The sequence below is a fragment of the Pelodiscus sinensis genome, chromosome 1 (assembly GCF_052426305.1).
Source record: "Pelodiscus sinensis isolate ZL-2025 chromosome 1, ASM5242630v1, whole genome shotgun sequence".
In the NCBI taxonomy this organism is placed as follows: Eukaryota; Metazoa; Chordata; order Testudines; family Trionychidae; genus Pelodiscus; species Pelodiscus sinensis.
In genome coordinates this window covers 310,722,629-310,739,412 of record NC_143052.1, presented here as the reverse complement: position 1 = coordinate 310,739,412, position 16,784 = coordinate 310,722,629, and positions in this window count along the sequence as shown.

The following is a 16,784-nucleotide window of genomic DNA, read 5'->3' as shown; positions in this document are numbered from 1 at the left end:
GGTTTGGAACAAGTCCCATATGAAAAGAAGCTAAAGAGACTGGGACTTTTCAGCTTAGAAAAGAGGAGAAGGAGGGGGGACAGGATAGAGGTCTCTAAAAGCAGGAGTGGGGTGGAGAGGGTGCATACAGAAAAGTTCTTCATTAGTTCCCATACTAGAAGGACTAGAGGACACCAAAGGAAAGGAATGGGTAGCAGGCTTCAAACTAGTAACACAAAGTTGTTCTTCACAAAGCAGAGTCAACCTGTGGAACTCCTTGCTCCAGGAGGCTGTGAAGGCTAGAACTAGAACAGAGTTTAAAGAGAAGTGAGATAAGTGTCTTTCTGCCTGTTCTCCAAGGCTACAAGTGAGCTCTTGTTTGTATGGATGGATGTTTTTAAGTCAGATGTTTATAACTCAGGGATTGCCTGAACACAGCCTGGTGACATCAGGTAACAGTCTGTCATGGATTACATCCATACACACAGTGATGAAAAATATATTCATTACAAATGTAAAGGAAAATTAATGTATAGGAAAACTTGAGTATTGAAATTTCTCTGGTATTTTGCCATTCATTGATCTTTCTAGTCAAACAGGGCTTGTTCCCTAATAGTTATGGAAGAATGCAAATAATGAAGTCACAGGGAAACAAAATGGGCCATGTTGCAAAGGCTGGGGAAAAGCTGGGGATGATCGGCGAATATCCTGCTTCCTGTATTAAACATTAATGCAGAGATCCAAACATAACTAAAGTGCAGTTGTTCCTGGTTTGTGGTCAGGGAAAAATAATGGTGAATCATCTTCAGAACCAACAGATGACATAAAGATGGCCCATGGTGAGTAGATTACAAGCCAGCACAGCCGCGCAGCGCGGTCTGCACATGCGCAGTGTGCCGAACCGCACAGCTGGCGAGCGGGACTCGCTGCCACTTGGTGAGTCCCTGATTATGGGCCTCACTGTAACATTCATTTTCCTCACAGACACAGTACAGGAGCAGAAGCTCAATAGAATGTGTCATATAGCAACATGCCTTACCTTACCTGGTGCCTTCTATGGGTACGTCTAAACTACATGCCTCCGTCGACGGAGGCATGTAGATTAGCCAGATCGGCAGAGGGAAATGAAGCCGCGATTAAAATAATCGCGGCTTCATTTTAATTTAAATGGCTGCCCCGCTCTGCCGATCAGCTGTTTGTCGGCAGATAGGGGCAGTCTAGACGCGCCGCGCCGACAAAGAAGCCTTTGTTAAGTCCGGTGCGGAGGGTGTCGAATTTTAGCATGAATGCCAGTTCAGAGGATTCCCTTTCAAGTGCAGATTTGAATGTCTTCTGAAGTAGGATGCAGGTTAGCAGGTCATTGAGACTGTGTCCTTTCTGGTTGAAATGACAAGAAACTGTTTTCTCTTTGTGATCTTGTCTGATATCTGTTTTGTGGGCATTAATCCTTTGGCGAAGTGTCTGAGATGTTTGTCCAATGTACATAGCAGACGGACACTTTCGGCACATGATAGCATAGATTATATTTCTGGATGCGCAGGAATATGTGTTCTTGATCTTATAACTCACTTGGTTAGGTCCAATAATGGTATCAGCAGAATGAATATGTGGACAAAGCTGGCAACGGGGTTTGTTGCAAGGGAAGGTACCAGGGTTGGTATTAGTGTGGTATGTCCTGTGGTGGTTGGTAAGAATCATCTTGAGGTTAGGTGGTTGTCTATAGGAGACTATGGGTCTGTCTCCCAGAGCCTCTTTGAGTATGGTATCCTGTTCCAATATAGGCTGTAGTTTATTGATAATGTGTTGGACAGGTTTAAGTTGGCATTCAAATCTGCACTTGAAAGGGAATCCTCTGAACTGGCATTCATGCTAAAATTCGCCACCCTCCGCACCGGACTTAACAAAGACCCCAACTATCTTACACATTACAAAGATAGCTTCCCCAATTATCACCTCTAATACTATTAACTCACAGACATTTCCCCTTCCCCACCTCTAATATCATTAACTCACTGGCATTCACCTTCCTTCCCCCCCCCCCCCACATCCCCCTTCTGTTCTGTAATGTGATTTGTCCTTTTCATGTGTGTTCATTTTCTTAAATTGTATCCTTTGGTATATATGGTTGTGACTGTTTTCTTCCATTATTTGATCTGAGGAAGTGGGTCTGGCCCACGAAAGCTCATCATCTAATAAACCATCTTGTTAGTCTTTAAAGTGCTACATTGTCCTATAAAGACTAAGAAAATGCTTGCAACTTTTAAAATATGCCAGTTACTTGCTGTTTGATGCACAAAGCTATTTTTAAAAAATTCCAGTATGTAATAGGTACTTTCCAGGCAGAAAAGAAAGAATCATCCCTGCTCCAAACAGCTAACAGTCTAAGCTTAGGTTGGTGGACAAATAGACATTGAATTATAGATTCTTTACCATTCCTGCCAATCCTTTTTTGTGTGGCTATTCTTTCTGCTTCCAAATCAAATTTAATACAACAAAAATTGCTTTCCAGAAAAAAAAAATCTTATATAACGCTGGTATGGGTCTGTCACCATGAAATAAAGAGATTAGATGTCCATGTAGATCAGGGTCTTGCCTTGATCTGGCCCCAAGGCTCAGGGTTCCCATCTTCCTTTTTTTTTTTTTTTTTTTTTTTTTTTTGCTTCTCTCTTGTGTGTAGTTCCCAGCTGGCTTTTCTGTGGGTCTGGGAATGGAGATTATAGCTGAAATATTCGTACTACTGAACAAAACAATATGGTTGTTCTTTCCAAAATGTACAACTGAGCACAGACCAGTGTAACTTTGAAAATTTACTAGACAGAAGAAAAATGCTGCTTTTAATCATCTTAATGCACATGAACAAGCACAGAAACAATTTCCTTGCCTTCTCATTTTCTTAAATTTTTCCCCTTTATTGTTTTAGTCCTAAACATTTTTCATGGCACTAGACTGTATTTTTTTTGGGGGGGGGGGATTTGGGGTTTTTTTTTGTCCCTTTTGCTGCCTGATTGGTCAGTTTCAGTTCCAAATGAGGTCTGGGGTTTGACTGGTAAGTTTGTAATTCTGGTGTTTGTAACTCTGAGGTTCTACTGTATTTCTAATTGTTAGATAGCTAGAAATGGGCATATCTGCTGAAAGAATGTGAGTTTGAGAAGACAGCTGTCTGAAAGCAGCAGTCCTTTCCCTCCCTGAGAATCCTTTGGTGTACAGTGAAAGTCAGTGTTAAGTTAATTTTTTTCCCCAACATTACTATGAGGTGGTTTACACTAGAATATTAGATCAGTTTCACTACTTCAGACAGAGGTGTGAAGAATCCACACTTCTGAGTGGAGTGAGGTGACAGAACTAGCTACTGCCTCATGGGAGGGCGGATCACCTACTTTGGCACGGTAATCCCTTTGGTTGGCATAAGTAGTATCTACACTTACCTGCTACAACGGGTCTCCTGCAGTGGTGCCACTATAGTTTAAATGTAGACAAACGATTTAAAAGTGCCTCCACACTCATCTGTTCTGTCAATCTGTCCAGTCAAAGCAATATTCACTTCCTTACTTCCCAAAATACATTTTTACCATCTTTAACACCAGTTACCACTGCAAAACCAATGCAGATATGGGAGAGTCTAATGTGGCTGCCCTGGCTCATCCACTTCTAATGGAGCAGTTAATTAAGTTTCCTGTGCATGTGCTTAGCTTTTCCTTCCCAGCTCCAATAAAGACAATGAGCTTCTGTGGGTGTAACTGAACACACATATTGAAAACAATGGTATTGAATAAGTGTAGCAGAGTTATCATCAGACCTGCAAAGTCTTTATTACTGGAGACAATGAACAAACTAGAAAGAACATAACCTGAGTTCCTATTCCAGGATAGAATTTGTATGGATGGCAATTAGGAAATAATATATGTACTCATAATTGGCATAAAACCGACATGAAAAACTTTTATTATTAACAACAGCATCCCAGTAATGCCTAGAGACCCCAGATAAGATCAGAGACTCATTCAAATAGGAATTGTGCAAGTATGGAAACTACACCTCGCCTGAGGAACTTTCAATCTAAATAGATCAGCGGAAGTGAGGGAGAAAGAAGCAATCTGATCCCTATTTTACAAATGAGGAACTGAGGCAGAGTCATTTAAGTAACTTAGTCTAGGTCACACAGGAACTTTGTAGCAAACCCAGGCATCAAACCCGGAAGGCCAGGAACAATGATTTAACCACATGCTCAGACTTCTTAGGTAGATTCACCATACTGAAAAAATGACCCCTCCCACGTCATTTATTTTAAACATAGATTTTGTTCAGTTCCATAAAATCTATGTGGGTTCTTGAAAGTCATGAGCTTCCAAAGGCTACTTCTACACTGTTCGTTTTTTGCAGAAAAGGAAATGCAAGTGAAGTGCTCATTAGTAAATCTTGCACTCTCATTTGCACATTCTCTTCCGATCCTTTTTGTGGAAGAGGTTTTTGAAAAAAAACAAAAAACCCCACAGTGAATAGGAATAAGGGTTCTTGCGCAAAAGGTTTTTTTTTTTTTCCAAAAAATGGCCCCATTTACACTGCATTTTTTCCATAAAAACCTCTTCCGCATATGCAAATGAGAGCGTAAGATTTGCTAATGCACACTTCATTTGCATTTCCACTTCTGCAAAAAACAAATAGTGTAGACGTAGCCAAAAGGAAGCTTAAAAACCTGTTAAAAAGGGAAGAATCCTATGCACTGGGGTTATAATAGTGGAGATGTTTGCAACAAAGGGAGACAGTTTACATAGAAGCTGAAGTTAACCTATGGAATTCACTCTTGCAAGAAATAAGTCTGATCACAGACTTCTCCCCACTTGCAGCAAGAAATGCAAACTCATTTATTTGACTGAGCTGCTTGTGACAGATGCAATAATCACAAACAACAAAAAACCCATAAGCCAACTAAACATTTTCTCCTAAAAAAAAGAAAGAAACATTTTGCATACTGTGATAAGGATTAGAAAAACAAACAGAGTAATGAATAAGTGGCACCCAGTGTGAAGTTAATGCATGGGAAATCTTGTGGGGGTTGCCTCTGCTGAAATAAACTTGGTTAAGAATAGTTAGAGAGCACAAAAGCAAAAGTGAGTAAAAAAATTAACAGAATAAGTTCTTCATTTCAGCCTATGGAGGAAGTTCTGAAAATGAGTCACTTTAAACAGGACTCTTGAGTTAAACAGTACTTCAGCCTCTGTTTCAAATATTGCCAGCGCCTGCCTTTAAATATGGGACATTTGAGCCTACCGTAGGTGTTAAAGTAAAGTTCCTGCACCAGGGTTTTTCTAACTAACCTGACAGGTGTAAAAGGCGTGGTCAGGTAGAAAGTACTACCACTCCTTTCCTAAACTATCACTACACAAATCCCAACTGCAGGAATCAAATTTTCCCCCTTTAACATGGAAACTCAGGTCATTCAAGTAGCAGACTGGCAACCGTCCTCCACAGCACCTCAGAGCTATTCAGAGCACACAGGCAGGCGTAAGGGCAGGCAGCCCAGAATGAAGCACTAATAGAGCCAATAGCAGCCTCTGTCCTCATCAGGTCTGGGGTACAGGTTGGAGGAAGTGTCTTACAATCACCTGTATGTAACTGCCTCTCTGTCCATGCCTGCGTACTAACCAGACAAGTGGATCTCTCCTGGTGGTGCAGAGGTGAGCCCTTCCTCTTCAGTTTTCACAGCCAGAGAATGCACTCTCCTGGTCAACGAGAGGACCACATGTACTTTGTCCCCGGGGGCTGTGGAGCAAGTTCTTCAGCTGTCACCTAGGACTTTGTGTGGAAATGCTGGGGGAGAAGGACCCACTAGCAGTCCTTCTGGGATTTGGCTTCACATTGTGCTTTTCACAAGGAACCCATTCTGGAAACCATTCAGCATCTAGTTTAAAGCTAGTTTTTGCCCTCCTCTTATGAGGCCGTGCAAGAGACAGTAAGACCCTGTCTACTCTCAAATGGCCATGGAAAGGGCCACACAGAATGGCAGCCTCTATGCTGAGGGAAGTGCAAGGGCTAATGCAAAGATGATTTCCCCACAAACCTCAGGGAAAAATTCAGCAGAGGTGGGATAGGGAGAAAGTGAACTCATGCTTCCCTCCTCCCTGCATGTACCAGCAAATAAAGCCTACAGTACAGGGCAAAGAGGCTGCACCCTTTAAAGGGAACGGTGCATCAGTGCTGCGTCTGAAGTAGTGCAGCTTCATTTGGCACCTAGTGTGTATAAGACCTGCTCCAAAGCTTACTGAAGACAATGGAAGTTTTTCTGTTTACTTCAGTGAACTTTGGAGCAGGCCTATAAAATGGACGAGCCTCATTTCAGGAAAGATCATAAGCATTCAATGAGTCTACTCTACCATTACTTAATCGTACGGGGTCCTAACTTACCACTTACCAGGCCCAAAGATGGAATGAAGACCAAACTGAGGGACACAAAAATATTATTCATGTAGAACACTTACAATGTTGTGAGATTACTGTAATCAGCTCTACATCTAATCTCCCTCTTATGACTCTGCATTTGTAATCTTCGTCATCTCCAGCAATAAAAGTGGAAGGACAGAAAATTTGCCATTTGATGGGTATAAAGGCGAGATTGGAAGGTGAATGACAATTTGGCTCCGTGTAAAACTTCCAGCAGGCTCAGAATGTAGGAGCAGACTCTGAATATAATCTTCATAAATGGTCAATTTTTCATAAATAAAAATGTGAACTGTAGCTTTTCCTGGTGAATTTAATAAATGCAGATATGAAAAATATATTTGTCAGACTGAATACTCAGACAGCATAGCAAAAAGGATTGAACGTCTTAGCTATCAAAAGTCTTGTAATAACAGATGTACAGTATAATAAAGTTCACAAGTGGGTTAACAGAAACGTTTCTCATGATTTCATGACTTTTTATGGTAATTCTTTCTTCTGAGCATCAGCCAATACACTTGAGTCACTCTTGAACTCTTCATTAAGGACAGGGTCAAGTGTTGCCTAAAATACATGTATTCAGAACTTGTCTCAGTTCTCTCATCCAACACAATGACCAGTGAATATTCAACAGTGAATCACTAGATTCTACTTCACTTTTTCACATATCTGAAGAAGATTAAAAACACTGAATGACAAAATATAGAATGTATTGTATCAGAAATTATACATAGTTCCTAGTGCAATGGGGAAATGCTGATAGGCACTTTTGCCTACAGCACTAAAATTCCCTGCTCAGTCAGTGGGACTATTCAACAAGCATTGTTTCTCATAGAATGATTACTTACCAGCATAAAGATCCTAGGTATGAAGCTTTAGATGGCAAGGTCATGAGCTTTTTTTATATAGTATTAAGATGCTTCATTGTGTGGAAAATAAATATTACAAAATAAATATTACAGAACAGCTCTTAGTCTAACATGCTATCGCTTTCAATAACTTTCATCTCCGAGGTTGAAATTTCCCAATTTGGGGCCAGGCTTTCTACTGCCCTCAGTTTCCATTAAGTACAGCAGAGTGAGGGGTGCTAGTGAGCTGGTTGTGGCTCCCTGATTCTCTGGTTCAGCTTTGGCCCTTGCCCCTGTAAGAGAATCCTAGATGCTGCTCTAATTAGTGTGGGCTAGTCATGGGCTTCATTGACCTTGGCATTTTTCTGATTTGTATGAGGAACAAGATCATTTCCCTGAATGACATTTCCTCAGAATGACAGAGCACAACGTGGCTTACATCTGTCTTTTAAGTATCACCCATTTTCAGCTGTGCCAAAGCACAGCTCAGCCACAGGCATCTTTGTATTAGCTTCAGTCAGAATAAAATGGGGCCCTAGGGGCCCTCTTCTGCAGTTAAATACACGCTTAACTTTATGCATGTGAGTAGTTCCATGGTGAAATACAACAGATACCTCTTACGCAGTCACAGTGCCGGATACTGCTGGGAGGAGGGCTATTTCTCCTTGTGCTGCAGCTTAGCTCCATTGTCACTAAGCTGTGCACCCAAAATGCAACAGTACGCTGATATTTGGCTGAAGTACCCTATGAAAGAAATTCATCCATTGCTTGCTGTAGCATTCCATGGAGCGCAAATGAGGCCTGCTGCTCACTGAAATCCACCATAACTGAGTACGGCTCCTTACTCTTCCGTAGAAGCATCTGGGATTTTTTTCCACATAGGATCATTCTAGCTCCTTTATTTTATACTAAATAATCCTTTTTAAAGACTGATTCATCAGAGCTCATCAGATTTGAGGTCAAAAAACTTTAAGGGACTCCATAATCTTTCCACATATAGAAGTGGCCAGATTCAGAGCTTAGTTAAATCTGGACAAACCTTATTAGCATCACTAAGGGTGTGTCTAGACTACATGCCTCCTTCGACGGAGGCATGTAGATTAGCCAGATCGGAAGAGGGAAATGAAGCCGCGATTAAAATAATCGCGGCTTCATTTAAATTTAAATGGCTGCCCCGATCTGCCGATCAGCTGTTTGTCGGCAGATCGGGGGAGTCTGGACGCGATGCCCCGACAAAGAAGCCTTTCTTCATCGACACAGGTAAGCCTCGTGAAACCAGGCTTACCTGTGTCGATGAAGAAAGGCTTCTTTGTCGGGGCATCGCGTCCAGACTCCCCCGATCTGCCGACAAACAGCTGATCGGCAGATCGGGGCAGCCATTTAAATTTAAATGAAGCCGCGATTATTTTAATCGCGGCTTCATTTCCCTCTTCCGATCTGGCTAATCTACATGCCTCCGTCGAAGGAGGCATGTAGTCTAGACACACCCTTAATTTCCTCTGGATTTTCAGAATTTGCACTAGAATGCTTAAATAGAAACTTTCACACGGGCAGGTATTACAAAGCATGTAGTTTTAAGTGATTTCTCTCGCACGGCACTTACACTTATGTAGTCACGTCCTCTGCAGTCAATCAACACATGTAGACTAGATATCAAGCCAGAAGGGTGCTGCAATGTGCATTAATGGCACCAAGGTAATGTTGGAAAGCTGAGATTGGTCAGCAAGCAAATGTGTTGACTGAGGTTAAGAAAACTAACATCCCTCTGCCCCTGTGGTTTTTGCACCTGAATCATATGAAAGGAAGATAAAGAAAGTTGGCTGCTCTTAAATATCTCCAGAGATGGAGATTCCACAACCTCCCTAGGCAATTTATTCCAGTGTTTAACCACCCTGACAGTTAGGAAGTTTTCCTAATGTCTAACCTAAACTTTCCTTGCTGCAGTTTAAGCCCATTGTGTCTTCTCCTAGGCTACGTCTACACTGGCCCCTTTTCCGAAAGGGGCATGGTAATTTCAGAGATCATAATAGGGAAATCCGCGGGGGATTTAAATATCCCCCGCGGCATTTAAATAAAAATGTCCGCCGCTTTTTTCCGGCTTTTTTTGCCTCATTAGAGACAAACACAAATACAACAGAGCTTCTTTCCACTGTAGTCCAACGCAAGGGGGACTATTTTGGATTACAGTTTTATTTTAGGCTTCCAAGAAGTCTGAAAGGGGGAGAATGTGTGTGTATACGCACACATGCACATACTTTAGTTCCTCTCTCACTACAACTACAGGGCACCCCTCTTTCACAAAAGCCTATGCAACTGAAGCACCGATTAGCATATTGTCATGCTTCATTTGCATAATTCATTAGAGGCCATTTTTGCGCAAGAGTCTTTGTGCAAAAAAGAGCCATCTACACAGCTCCTTTTTGCACAAAAACACCCTCTTGCGCAAGAGCTATTCTTTCTGAAAAAATTGAGAAGAATGGCTCTTGTGAAAGAGGGTGTTTTTGCCCAAAAAGGAGCTGTGTAGAGGGCTACTTTTTGTGCAAAAGCCTCTTGTGCAAAAATGTCCCCTGATTAATTATGCAAATGAAGCAGGGAAATATGCTAATCTGCACTTTGTTTGCATAGGCTTTTGTGCTAAAGAGATGCAGTGTAGACATACAAGTGTTAGTCCTCCTCTTAAGTGCTGTTTACACTAGATTTTTATTTTGATAAAGCTATGTCCCTCGGTCGGTCGGCTGTGTGAAAAATCCTGACCCTTGAGAGTCATCTATACTAGCCAGTGTAGACTAGTGCTAGGTCAAGAGGAGACTTCTCCCATTGACCTAGCTACCCCTTCTTGGGGAGGTGATGTACCTCCACCAAGGAGAGAACTCCTATTACTGTGGGCACTACTTATGCTGAAGTGCTACAGTGGTGCAGCTGTAGCATTCTGAGTGTAGCCAAACCCTTAAAGATTCATCCCCAAACATCCAATAGTACAATAATGTTGTACTGTCTTCCTGGGTTATGAATTTTTGACAACTGTCCTGCAAATCCTTGAATTCCAGCAAGAAATTGTAGCCCTTCTTATAGGCAGAAGAGGAGAGTCAACCTTTTCCATCCAACCTCCAGCTGAAGATCCAGACACCTCAGCCACTCTTACGGGAGATTCTAACAGAAGACACATTAAATTAGTTTACCAAATGAGAGGCTCAGTTTTTCAAAGCAGTGGTTCCCTAAAATCAATCACTTGAAGTAGTACAGGTAGTGCAGGTAGCATAATCTATCCTTATTATTGCCCAATGCTGTCAATTCTAGGACCTTGCCTTCAGATGCTTATAACTTTGCAAAACTTAAGCCAGACATTTTCTCACTTGGTTTCAGCCTCAGGCTGAAATTTTGGAAAGTTTCAGAGAAGATGATTCAGCCATTACTGAGAAAATGCCCTCCATAAGACAGAAGTCCATGGGAAAAAAAAAATAGTTTGCAATCATGGAATTAAAAACTGGACCATAATGTGCACACACATGGGAGCTGAGTTCATTGAACAGGCAATCTTAAGTGTGACATTTCCTACCTTTTGAATGTTTGACTTTGCAACCTTAACATCATTTTAGTCTCATTTTAATATATTATTATCTACAATGAATAAAAGCAAATTCTAAACTTCAAGATATGTAACTGTGTTTAAAATGAATCATTGTGTTAATTGATGACATATTAATTTCCTTTCCTATGCAGCACACGGCGACCAGTCTCCCTTTGATGGAAGGGGGGGAGTACTGGCTCATGCCTTTGCACCAAGCCCAGGGATAGGAGGAGATACTCATTTTGATGAAGCTGAGAAATGGTCACAAAATCATATAGGTAAAGTATTTCCTGTGCCCTTCGCAACAAATTCAGCTCCTTCTACACAAAGCCCTGGCGTTTTCTTCCTATAACTGTTCGTCCCTCTCTCTTATATATAATGTAACATACTTACCTTTGCCTGCCATAGCATATATATAAGGTCTGTATTCTGTGGAGCTTAAATCACTTTACAAAAGTGGGAGAGCAATATTATCCTGGTGTTTTTGTAAGTTAGACACAACTTTAAGTGATTTGCCTATGGTCAAAAGGTGGGCCATTAACAAAAGGAGAGTCAGGAATAGATTGCAGGTTTCCTGACTTCCCATTCATGGCCTCTGAAAAATTCTTACTAAAACATGGGAGAGCAGATAAACTTAAATTAAACCTATAGGATTTCATCACAATGAAAAGATGTGAATTCTCCTGCTTGTGATTCTCTGTTCCATTGTATGTTAACAATTCTTTTCCGCTTTTTTATATATGAAAATTTTAGGAACAAATTTGTTCCTTGTTGCTGCTCATGAATTTGGCCATTCTTTGGGACTGGGTCATTCAAATGTTCAAGGTGCTCTGACGTACCCTATTTATCGCTACTGGGATCCAAACACCTTCGTCCTTCCAGATGACGACAGACAAGGAATTCAGCGATTATATGGTAATTTCAGTGTCAGATGTTAATTTTGATATAAAAAATACCAAAAAGGGATAGATTTTGTCATACTTTAAGTCCCTTACTCAGACAGCCAAACTGGTTTGAATGGTCTACTCTCTGAGCAAGGTACTACTCAGTGAGAGTACCTAAATTTAGACCAAGCCAACATGATATACTTTATCCCTTCCGCCTATTCTTTCTGGAGTCTAAGAGTAAGCTGTCCATATCGCAAAACCACCTAATGGAGTTATAGACCGGGACTGACAAAGGGTCCCCTACACACCAGTGCTTTGCAGAAATCAATGATGGCATGCTGCTAACCTAACTGCCAGTGAGTAGTACCTTGCTCTACCAAAGAGGATATTGAAAGCAGTATGGCTGCTTGCTGAATGTGAGATTGTGTAATGTGGCTGTGTCTAGACTGGCCAGTTTTTCCGCAAAATCAGCTGCTTTTGCGGAAAAACTTGCTAGCTGTCCACACTGGCTGCTTGAATTTCTGCAAGAACACTGACGATCTCATGTAAGATTGTCATTGTTCTTGCGGAAATACTATGCTGCTCCAGTTTGGGCAAAAGCCCTCTTTCGCAAATCATTTGCGCAAGAGGGCCAGTGTAGACAGCACAGTACTGTTTTGCACAAAAAAGCCCTGATGGCTAAAATGGCGATCGGGGCTTTTTTGCGCAAAAGCGCGTCTAGATTGGCACAGATGCTTTTCCGCAAAAAGTGCTTTTGCGGAAAAGCGTCCATGCCAATCTAGATGCTCTTTTCTGAAAATGCTTTTAACAGAAAACTTTTCCATTAAAAGCATTTCCAGAAATCATGCCAGTCTAGACGTAGCCTGTAAGTATGGCAGAATCTGGCCCTCACATCACTGTTCTCGGGGTCAGGACCTACTCATTCTAGGTTACAGTGGCAAAACTGTTCTCTAAAACTATGGCACTTGTGTGTGAACATTTGCTTCCATCAGACACTTCACAAAGGGACAGCAATCATGGTACATATTTCTCTGCATTTTGTCTCAAACAAATACCTTATTGTTTCCGTATTTCTATTCCACAGGCAGAAAAAGAGAAAACTTCTAAAGAACCATGGTGTTTTTAAAGAGAATGAAGAAGTCAGCAAGTGTACTTTTCTTTCACACCAGAAATGTTTCATTTTATTTCTTTAAATGGCAAATGTTTGAAGATCAATTTCTGCTCCTATACATTTAGGCTACATCTAGACAGCAGTGCTATTTTGGGATATCCAAAGTATCCACAAATAGCTATTTCGCATCTTTAAATGCACCCATGACTTCGAAATATATTCCGGTGTCCCTGTAGCCCTCGTTCCATGAAAGTTAAGGGACTTGCTGGAATAGCGCTTTATTTTGAAATTTTAAAATAATCTATTTCAAAATTAGATTGAAATAAGATATGCAATTTGCGTAGCTCAAATTGCGTAGCTTATTTTGACCTACTGGTGCAGTGGAGATGCACCTTTCCTGAGATTTGAAAACCTCTTTAAATGTATTCAATAGTTTCTATGAAAATAAAAATTCTCCCAGCACTATTCTGCCATCCTACATTCCTGTCTGTCAAACGCTGGTGGTTTGCATTTCACTGGGGGGCTCGGTGACTACTATATGGTCAATGCATGCAGGACAAAAATTGTCAGGTGGGTGCTTGAAGTTTTGCATCTAACATCACGATTTAGGCTCTCTGTTCCCAGCCCATCCCCTTCTCCTCCTTACTGCATATACATACCCAGACTCTGAGTACCCTCCACAAGGCCCAGAGAAAGCATGTAAGGCAGTGAGTGGTTCACAAAGTGTGGGCTGCAACCATCTTGCAGGTAAGCTGCAGGCTCTGGGTTCACACACCCCTATACTGGGGAACCTACACTGGTGCTCCAGCTCTGCAGCTCCCCTCTTGGGGGAGGATCCTCATGGGCCAGATCTAGCTCATGGGGACAGGAAGCAGCTCCATGCACTCCCACTCCTCCTCCTCTGAGCTGGGGGATTGGCAGTCCAAGAAACTGTTCACCTGAAAGCTTTCCCTGCTGCTTCCATTGGCCAGATTCATGGTGCCTGAGAGCGACAGGAGGTACAGAGCCAGGTAAGTGTCGTCCCCTCCGCCCCACCTTCATATCCAAACTTCACACTCCCATTCCCGTCAGGCACCATTCCTTTTTACCCTGCAAGGTAAAGTAAGGGCTGGCAGAGCCTTGAGAAGATTGGATGGGTGGCTCACGGACTGGTGGTGTTATCGAGTTAACATCAAGTCAACTCAGGGATGGTCTAGACAGTATTTGGTCCTGCCATGAGGGCAGGGGACTGGACTCGATGACCTCTCAAGGTCCCTTCCAGTGCTAGTATTCTGTGATTCTATGATTCAAGCCTGAGAAATTCTTCCTCTTGCTGAAGGGGTAACAAGATGAGTCAGAGCCCTAGGCACTCCAAGAAAATGACATACATACCCCTGTAAGCTCCTTTTCCTCCTCCGTGTCTTGGCCAAACCCACATACGGCCAGACCTTCAAATATGTTCAAACCATGTTCATATATGTTATGGACTGTTATAAAGAGAATGTGATCAACTGTTCTCCATGTGGACTGAAAGTAGGAGAAGTAGCAATCAGCTTAATCTGCAGCAAGGGAGATTTAGGTTCAATATTAGGAGAAACTTTCTAAGTAACTATAAAAACAGTTAAGCTACGGAGTAGGCTTCAAAGGGAGGTTCTGGAATCTCCATCACTGCAGGTTTTTAAGAACCAGTTAGACAAAAGTGTGTAGGAATACTTGGTCCTGCCTCAGCACAGGGAGCTGGACTAGGGGGTCTTTCTAGGTCACTTCCACCCTGCATTTCTATGATTCTCTGTAGAGCTTAACTGGTGATCATCACAGCGAAACTGACCCTCCAGCCTTCACCCAGCTCCCGTCCAATGTGAATTATTAACAAATGAGCTGGTCCCTGATATAGAGAAGTCATAAGACCAGTGAGCCTAGCAGCCCTGTCAGTGATATCTCAGGACAGCCATTCCCTCATAGAACAGTGGGGGAAGCTAGGGGATCCAATCGTTCCTCCCTGATAAAGGTCTGCAAAGCACAAACAGGGACTTAGCTTAAAAAAGCAGAGATGCCTTCCCTCAATCACTATTACAGGCACCTATCCTAAGTCTGTAAGTAAACACATGGGCTACGTCTACATTGGCCCCTTTTCTGGAAGGGGCATGTTAATTTCAGAGGTCGTAATAGGGAAATCCGCGGGGGATTTAAATATCCCCCGCGGCATTTAAATAAAAATGTCCGCTGCTTTTTTCCAGCTTTTAGAAAAGACGGAAAAGAGCGTCTACACTGGCCCCGAACCTCCAGAAAAAACACCCTTTTCCGGAGGATCTTATTCCTACTTATTCAAAGTAGCATCTACACAGCCAAACTGCTATTTCGAAATTAATTTGAAATAGCGGAGCACTTATTCCAAATTTGGTAAACCTCATTCCATGAGGAATAAAGCCAAATTCAAAATAGCTATTTCGAAATAAGTGCTGTGTAAACACATCAAAATAGGGGGCCCTGGTGGCCACTCCAGCCTCAACCAAGATCACTCCTCTCCTTCCTCCCTCCCCGGAGCCTTTAGGGGTTGACTCTGGCCACAGTGTCTGTGCCAGTTCCAAGCCTGCCAGGCCAGAGCCAGCAGTCACTACCCCTGACCCATTGGCCCCCAAACATGAGCCAGCAAAGACTGGCAGCCAGCCCTCCACCACTCGCCAGGAGCAGTCTGCCAGCTCCCAGGAGCCTGACAGGGGCTGGAGAAGGCGGGCGCCTTCCTGGTCCAGGGTGGAGATCATGGACCTTATTCTGGTTTGGGGGGATTGCCCCCAATGTCCATGATCTCTGCGCTAGAGAGAGGAATGCGGCCATCAATGGCAGGATAGCTGCCAGCGTGGCACTAAAGGCCACATGTGAACCCAGGAGCAAGTTTGCGTGAAAATCAAGTTGGTCTGGAGAGCCCCCCCAACCCTGAGCCTTGACCTTCCCCTTCCCTTTCTTCCCCTTGCTTCCTCCCCCCAAGTTTTCACCCTCCCCTCTCCCCCCCTCTTCTCCCCTCTCCCGCCTCCTTTCCCCAGTCTCACCAGAGTTTCATTCTCCCCCCTCTCCCCCGGGGTTTTGTTAAATAAAGATAGTTTGTGTTCATGAAAATACGTGTATTTTATTTGACATCAGGAAGGGGGGTTAGGGAGAGGTCAGTGGAAGGACGTGAGGGAGGAATGAGGCACAAGCCCCCAGTGGGGCAGACCAGAGAGGCTCTGAGGGCTCCTCAGGATGGAAGCTCGCCCGCAGGGCCTCCTGGATACTGACAGCCCCCTGATGGACCTCTCAGATGGCAGCCTGCAGAAAGTTCAGACAGGTCCGCAGCAACGCGTCCATGAAAAGCACCAGAGTGCCCAGAGGCAGCTCTGGCTTCATGTTGCAGAGTGCTGTGATGTCCCGAGTGAAGGCAACCAGAGCACACAGAGACAAAATGGTTTCCTGTCCCTCATGGAGGTAGGCAAGCAAGCAGGGAAACCTGAGAACTGGCTGTCCAGGGGGGTGCCTTTAAGCACAGGCCTCAGACAGCCTCAGGCAGCAGCCACACGAAGTAACTCCTGACCTGATGCCCTGCCGGACCTGGTTCTGTCCGGCCTTAAATGCGATTCACCGTCCACTCAGTGTGGACGCTCTATTTCAAAATAGCAAAAGGCTATTTCACAATGCATTTCGAAATAAGATATTTTGAAATAATGCTGTAGTGTAGACATACTCTGAAAGAAGAAATCAGGCCCCTGAGTAATTGAAACAGATACTTCAAAGAGTTTAATTGGAAACATGTGCACAGTAAATACAAACACTATATTATTTACAGGGGAGGGTTATTTACAGGTGACTGTTTGTGACACACAGCATGGCCAACACCTGAGAAATAAACTTAAAGAGTCATCAGCATTTGTACAATGCCCCTTAATAAATATAATAACATGGGTTGGGATTAAGCTGCTGGATATGGAATGGAAAACAATCTCCAA